The sequence below is a fragment of the Piliocolobus tephrosceles genome, chromosome 1 (assembly GCF_002776525.5).
Source record: "Piliocolobus tephrosceles isolate RC106 chromosome 1, ASM277652v3, whole genome shotgun sequence".
Classification (NCBI taxonomy): Eukaryota; Metazoa; Chordata; class Mammalia; order Primates; family Cercopithecidae; genus Piliocolobus; species Piliocolobus tephrosceles.
The window spans coordinates 221,023,290-221,031,384 of record NC_045434.1 but is presented as its reverse complement, the minus strand read 5'-3'; the positions used below and the strand labels follow the sequence as shown (position 1 = coordinate 221,031,384).

General features: G+C 48.0%; 1 pseudogene; it reads left to right on the top strand.

The window, feature by feature from the left end:
• Window positions 1-927: 927 nt before the first annotated feature.
• LOC116418954 lies at window positions 928-3,616 on the top strand (annotated as a pseudogene).
• The last annotated feature ends 4,479 nt before the right edge of the window (window positions 3,617-8,095 follow it).

The window sequence follows — 8,095 nt, the reverse complement described above, 5'->3', positions numbered from 1 at the left end:
TAGAGGTGAGCACCCTGTGAAGACATGGGCCCTCTATTAGGTGGAGGGGAGGGGAGGACAGGGAGGCAGGGAGGGAGGGAAGAAAGGGAGAAAACACCAACAACTCAAAGAAGAATCACCATATAAACAACCTGTGCCCGTCAGGAACGTGCATCTTGCCTGCTATTATCTAATAGTTGAGACATGAAGTGGACTGACAAATTTGTGGGTTCTTGTTATGAGGAACTGACCTAGGTTGATATTCATTCTGCCAGAGCCATTGGAATTTGTAGCCTCTGAAAAGAGTTGTGCTATTTGGCAAAACCTGAATTGGGCATCACTTATCTTCATGTGCTTAGCCAAAGCCCTAGAAAAACTTTTTTGAAGCCAGGCACGGGAGGCTCACACCTGTAATCCCAGCACCCTGGGAGGGTGAGGCGGGTGGATCACGAGGTCAGGAGTTCGAGACCAGCCTGGCCAAGATGGTGAAACCCTGTCTCCACTAAAAATAAAAAAAATTAGCCAGGCGTGGTGGTAGGCGCCTATAATTCCAGCTACTCGGGAGGCTGAGGTAGAAAATTGCTTGAACCTGGGAGGCAGAAGTTACAATGAGCAGGTCGAGGAGACCCTAGAGCAATAATCCCTGGAAATAACAGGAATTTCAGGGACAAATCCAGATCCTCAAAAACTGTGAAATTGAGGGAGGCTGAGCAGATCTCCAAGGAACCAGGTACCATCTGTGTGCCAGGGTGAGAGGATGGAACACAGACCAGGTCTGTCTCTGATAGGTTGAGAAGGTGGAGTGGGAAGGAGGGATGTAGAAGGCCAGGAGGGTGAAGGGAACTGCAGGGGTGGGTGGTGGTGGGTGGGGCTGGACCTCAGTCTCCTCCTCCCACTGCCCACCCCACCCTTAGGAGCCCTTTGTGAGGGGGAGGCCCCAGCTCTGTGATGTGGGCCTGGGCCCCAATAAATATTCCCGAGGGGACGCCCAGGGCTCAGTAGACTGAGGGCAGCAGTGCAGTTGACATGGATATTCTCTTTCTTCTGAACAGTGTTCTTGACACACAGCTGTGCTGGAGCCCCATTCCGGAGATCATCCATTTCAGCCTCTTCACTGCCTTTAGCCTGATGTTCCTGATCATCTTACGCCCCTACTTTACCCCCAGGGAGCCATCCTCAGGGCCTCCCAGAGAGGAGAACAGCAAGAATGTAAGGAGCCCTCAGCCCACACCCAGCAGAGAATGATTCTGTTTTTCCTGCTCTCTTTTCCACTTTTCCAAATCAACCAGAGGCGCTCCTGTGATAGGATATCTCATCATCCCTCTAGGGACGGCAGGGCAGGCAGGGGTTGGAGTGGGCATAGGATTTCCATCCCCAGCTCCCAGACCATCTGTGGGGGTGCACGGGAGGCATCACAGCAAAAACAAACCCCGGGACTCAGCGGCGAGGACCCGGTCATGAGAGGGGTGAGGTTGTTGTGGGAGGACAAGCCCTGAGCCCGGGCTCATTAGCCGCCTTCCCAGGCAGGTGCCTCGGGTCCCAGCCTCTGTGTGCGGTGCTCTGGGGCTGTGCTGAGCCCCTGAGAGCCCCCACCTGAGACTGGAGTCGCCTCTGGCCTCCTCGGAAGCAGAATCCTCCCTGCCAGCTCGGAGACACCTGCAGACCCAAGTGTGTGTGTTTTATAAGCAGCGAAACAGGGACTAAGGATGCCCAGGGCAGGCCTCGCATAGAAAACCCCTCCATGCTTTTCAAAGAAGGAAACCAGAAAAGGTTATTATGCACTTTAGAAATGAGTGAAAGGAAAGAGAAGCACGCAGAGCTCCGTGAGCTGAGTGGAGAAAGTGTGTCATTCATGAGCACTGTGGGTCTGCAGCTGTGGAGACAGGAGACTGAGACCTGGCCTGTGCCCTCACTCTTTCTTGTCTCTCAGGACCAAGCTGAAGTGGGGGAATGGATAAGGATCAGAAATAGGTGTATCACTTCGAAAGGTAAGGCTCTGAGGGTCCCCGAAGCCCCAGAGATCACAGCTTCACCTGTTCCTAGGAACAAGCACCACGTCTCCTAGGAAGTCATTTGCAGAGGCCTGATGGGGAAGCTCCTGCTAGGGCAATTGGAACCCAGGATCCATCTCTGATTCCCTGCTAGGATGAAGTCATAGGGTCCAGGGAGTGGGTGTTGTCCAGGAGGGGACTATGTGGGGGAGGGGACCAGTGACTGCGTGGACCTGCAGGAGGGGCTCCAGGTCCATGTGGGCAGCTGTTTAACACGGCTGAGTCCTCTTTGAGACTCAGGAAGTACTTTGTAAATGACAAAGTGCTGCCTCCCGGGCACCTGGCTATCACTCCTGGGGCCATGTGGCCTTGGACAGGGATGCTGGGGCTCCAGAGTCTAATCCCCAATCCTGGGGTCTCTCCTAAGGGTACATGGACTCAGCCTCCTATAAATTCCAGTTCCCTCCCTCACCACCATAACCCATCTCCTGCTTTCCAGATTACAGAATTCTCTTGAAAGAAGTGGAGAACCTTGAGGTCTACGCTTTCCTGCTGAAAAAGTGAGTCTCTTTCCCCTTCTCTCCCATGTCCTTCTTCCTACCAGGGCCTAGGATGCCGCCCCAGGGCCTGGGGCTGATCTGGGAGGGGAGATCACAGCCATGATGTCACTAAAGCCCTGGGGCAGGCGTAGGCAGAGCTTTGTGAAATCAGCATGGGGGGCCCTGGAGGGGCCTGGACCACAGGTGTCCAGTGCTCCCAGCTGCAGTTTGTGCTCCTGTCTCCTGCAGGTGCCTGAAGGAGCTCCCTAGAGAGGGCAGATCCCATCACCTTCCATGCCAAGACCACCTGGGGCCAGTGTACAAACAAGCACCTGCTAGGAACCACCGTCCACGTGGGGGGAGTGGGAAGGCTTCTCCCACCAGCTTCCATGTGTCCCCAAGGGCTCCCCCGGGTCCTCTGGCCTCCATGCCATCAGTCCCGAAGACCTCCGTAGGATCCTTTGAGTCTCTGTCATCCCTGAGCTCCTCCAAGCCACCAGAGCCTTTGCGTCCCCTGAAGCAGCCTTCACACCGGCCATCTGCCAGCACCCTGTCACCAAACCCGACCACCTCCGTAGAATCCTTGGGGTCTCTGTCATCCCTCAGCTCCTCCCAGCGACCACAGGCCTTGCGTCCCCTGGAGTGTCCTTCATACAAGCCACGTGGGCGTTCCCCTCCCCGACGACGGAATCCTGGCTGGGTGTCCTGGACTGACTCCATGCAGGCTGATTCCAAAACTGATGTGACAATATGCCCAATGTGCAACGCCCCTGAGTGCTCCTGTCCACATAGTTGGTGGGTACCTTCTAGCCCTCGAGTGATCCAAGGCATTGGTCGCTGCAGTGATCCTAACCTGGGCCTCTCCGGGAGGCAGGAGGTTGCTAGAGCCTGGTGCCTCTGCACCTCCACACAGTACCCATTCGAGCACCCTAATCTTCCCACCCACCCACTAAATGCTTCCTTCTAGGGAGACCCCACATGCAGGCAGCTGGAGGCAGGGGTCCCACTTTCCTCAGCTTGGACGTGCCAATGCTGCTGGACGCACAAGACACCAAAATCCATGGACACAGCACATTCAACATCCACGAACAATTAGGAATCTCTTGAGGACAACTTGGAGGCACATCCCCTCATCCGGGCACCCCACAGATGCTGGAAACGCGTGTTCTAATGGATTGGGAGAGGCGGAGATGGAGCCCGTAAATCTCCTTGGGAGGCTTGGCCCCCACAGAGACCTTTTCCACAGTGCTGCACAGAGACCTCCCACTGCAAAGATCTCCCACAGAGACCTCATGTCTATTCTTCCTAGAGGATCTGAACTCACTTAGAAAACTGCCAGCACAGGAGGGATGACATCAGCTGTGCCCCCTACCGGACAACCCAGAAACTTTGGGTCACTGTCAACGTTGCAAGGAAGATGCTCAGAAATTGTTGCTCTTTTGCACTGCCATTCTCTCCTAACAGAACTGCAGATTCCATGTGTAGACCTGCAAACTTCTGTTCTCTACAGTTCCCTGACCCACAGTTTAGAGAATCATAATTTTTTTTTTTTAATGGAATCTCACTCTGTTGCTCAGGCTGGAGCGCAGTGGCACCATCTTGGCTCACTTCCGCCTCCCAGATTCAAGTCATTCTCCTGCCTCAGCTTCCCAAGTAGCTGTGATTACAGACACGTGCCACCACACCCAGCTAATTTTTATAATTTTAGTTGAGAGAGGGTTTCACCATGTTGGCCAGGCTTGTCTTGAACTCCTGACCTTAAGGAGGCCTCAGCCTCTCAAAAGTGCCGGGATTATAGGCCTGAGCCACCGCACCCAGCTGAATCATAAATTTTAAACCTGAATAAAATGCTGCCAACCTCCAATGAGAGTCAAATATCTCCTTTGTCCAATTTTAGTTATTGTCTAGTCAAATGCTATCAATGTCGTATTTTAACATTTCATTGGCAACAAGGCCTGAACTGGAGATGGGTGACTTCCTTATTTTGGAAACATGATAAAGACCCATGGCAAATGGACTCTAGAAATAAACCACCAGAGGCATGTGGGCTCACACTGGCCTCCAGGAGCTGTGTAACTGGCACATTATTTTGCACATAACTTGTGTCAGATTTGTGAGGTCTGATTTTTAAAATGAAGCAACAATCTGAAAATATATGATTTTCAGTCATATAAATGAGTCAAATGTATGGCAGTATTTCTATTTTATCCTATGGCAAAATAATCCTAATTTTAATATTATTTTGTTCCTTAAAATGTAATACCTTCAAATGATATTATCCATGTTTCCAAGACTTGACAAAGTCTTCATGTTCAGCCAACATGGCTTAAGCTGATGAACTACCTAGAAGGATTCTTTTTTTTTTTTTGGAGACAGAGTCTCACTCTGTCACCCAAACTGGAGTGCAGTGGTACGATCTCGGCTCACTGCAAACTCTGCCTCCCGGGTTCAAGCCATTCTCCTGCCTCAGTCTCCCAAGTACCTGGGATTACTGACCTTGTGATCCGCCTGCCTCGGCCTCCCAAAGTGCTGGGATTACAGGCGTGAGCCACCATGCCGGCCAAAGGATTCATTTTTTAAATAATCCTAAGAAATTGCACATTTTCCAAGACTCTTGGAGGTCAGGCTTCATTTTATATTCAGTAAAGGGTTAAAGGATGTGATACTTCAGATATTTGGAATCTTAGTAAATTTCTCACTGAATGTACGCTTGACATAGATACACAGCCCATTCAAAGTACTGGGACAAAGCATCTTAATATCTGAATTGAAGAAAGTGTCCATTTAGTCAACATGTATATTAGAATAATGAAAGGCCTCAGTATTTATATGCCCAGCACTTTCTGAAGGGTGCACTTTGGTGAGACTGTATATTTCTTGCTGCTCATAAGTAACACATTGTCGTTGGCTTGTTAAAGTCTGCTTTAATATCATCTGTTAAGCATGTGTCACTGGTGAAGTCTCTCAGATTATCCCTCAGGGTGAAAGCATCACACTCCTTTCTTCAAAAGGAGCAAAGTCAACACGAGGGCCCTTGAAGCCAATTTGTTCCAAGAAGAACTTCCCTCCTATTCCTTATAATTACACACTTATACCTATTATATTTTCTACTTTACTCCCTTTAATGTCATTGAATCATAAAATGATGAAATAGTGAGTATCCTCTAGTACACTATTGGCTTGTATTCTTTTTACAGTGCAACAGATGTTTAATCATCGAACAATGGACCAACTAGGAAAGATTTCCATACAGAAAATGCATTACAGAGTAGTGTACCCTTTTTAAACTGACTTTTAAAACGGTTAAACTAAACGATCATATCTTTTGACTTAAAGTTGTTTGGGGTAGCCACAATGTCTGAAAACAGACAACTGTCCATAACAGTTTATTGTTATGACATGTTTAATGTGCTGTCCCTCATTAGGTTGTGCAAAACTGCAATGTACAGTGTGCATTAAAGCAACGTTCCCATCATCCGCTGCACCTGCGTCCACCCTATATTGCTGCAGATAATTTATGTGTCCAACTTCCAGGGTGTAAACTTATGCCTTTACCCCAGAAGAACTAAACAAGTGGGTTCAATCTATTACAAAAATACTGTCAATGTTTCCAGACTTCTTTTTTTTGGAGACAGGGCCTCACACCCAGGCTGGAGTGCAGTGGTGCGTCACAGCTCATTGTAGCCTTGACCTCTTGGGCTCAAACGATCCTCCTGCCTCAGTCTCCCAAGTAGCTGGGACCAACAGGTATGTGCCACCAGGTTTGGCTAATTGCTAAATTTTTTTTTGGTGGAGATTGTGTTGCCCAGGTTGGTCTTGAACTCCTGGCCTCAAGTGATCCTTCCACCTCAGCCTCCCAGAGTGTGAGATTATAGGCATGAGCCACCATGTCTGGCCTTGGTTTTGAAACAGATTTTTATTTAAAACAGGTTTCACGCTTCAATAAATTAGGCACTCCAGAACACAGTGTATAGGGTGGCAATTATATGTTGACTTCTTAATACTCCAAGAGATAAAGATCTTTTCCAAATAGGCAAAAAAAAAAAAAAAAAAAAAAAAAAAATGTAGTCATCGTGCAATATTAGCCTCTAAGAGTAATTTCCCTTTATAGACTACAATATTACTGACAGTTTCATGCACTTTTGCTTTATAAACAACTCCACAGGAAGAAATTTCCCCAGTCTTTCCCAGTAGACACAGCTGCATTTTCTGTCACACACAAACCATTGGCACAGTACAGCATGTCCAGATTCAGAGAATCAAGGGGTTTCACAATTGCTTCCCCAATGTATGCCATGAGGTTGGTCAGATTTGAAACCATTCTTGTAACAGGATCAATCTTTATAATTTGCTCCTGCCATATGGATGGTTTGCATTCCCCAAACAGGAGTGTCCTGGGTTACTCAGAGGTGTGCCATGGCGCCCTCCCTTGGCCATTTTATAATAACCAGAACAGCCCATTTCCTCATGGACACGCATCCCAAGCTCTCCACAGCCCAGTACCACAGTTATGCAAAGGATATGGATGGAACTCACATTCAGAAAGCTAGAAAATAAGGCTGTGCCAGGCACAGTAGATGAGCAATGAGAAGATGCTAATGTCTTTTCCAGAAGCGTGAGTGATACAGCTCTTTGGTTCTGAGCATTTCTGCGCTTTAGCGTTTCTCTCCCTCATTCACAGTAAAGACATCTGCAGCTCTTCCCTCTTCCTGAGATCAGAAACTGGAACGGCCACCACCTGCTCCCTGATGTTTTCATGATCTCTGCCATTTGTTACAATGACCACTTAGCCAGACATCTCAGTGCAGGGATCCCCATTAAACTGCAGAAGTAAGACCAGCCCACCACCCTTTCTTCTTATTCTTGCCATAATTTATGCTAGTAACAGTTTGCCTACCTACTTCAATGGTAACAAATATTTTGTAGAATTTTTTTATTCTGTAGATTGTGGTCCCTAGAGTGAGAGAAACTCTCTCCACCTACCAGATCTGTGACTTAAGTAAGTCACTCAGTGTCTCCAAACTTAATTTCCTTGATGTGGAAAATGAGGATAGAAGTTAATAACATTGCAGGGAAAGGGGACATGAGTCATAATATAAAATTCTTTGCACGGTTCCTATTGGATAATTTTTCTATTATTATTGCTTACATTTTTTGTCACATTATAATCAACTTAGTTTTACTTATTAAAGTACACACAGTTAGGTTTTTTACAGAATTAATAATTTAATTTTCTAGCACAAAAGTTAGTGTTAAAAGTATGTGTTAAAAATTGAGTCCCAGTGGGGTGCAGTGGCTCCCGCCTGTGATCCCAGCACTTCGGGAGGCCGAGGCAGGCCTCACTTCACTTGAGGTCAGGAGTTTGAGACTAGCCTGGCCAACATGGTGAAACCCCATTTCTACTAAAAACACAAAAAATAGCTGGGCGTGGTGTCTCCCGCCTGTAGTCCCAGCTACTCAAGAGGCTGAAACAGGAAAATTGCTTGAACCGGGAGGCAGAGGTTGCAGTGAGCTGAGATGGCTCCACTGCACTCCAGCTGGGGCAACAGAGTGAGACTCTGTCTCGCAAAAAAAAAAAAAAAAAAA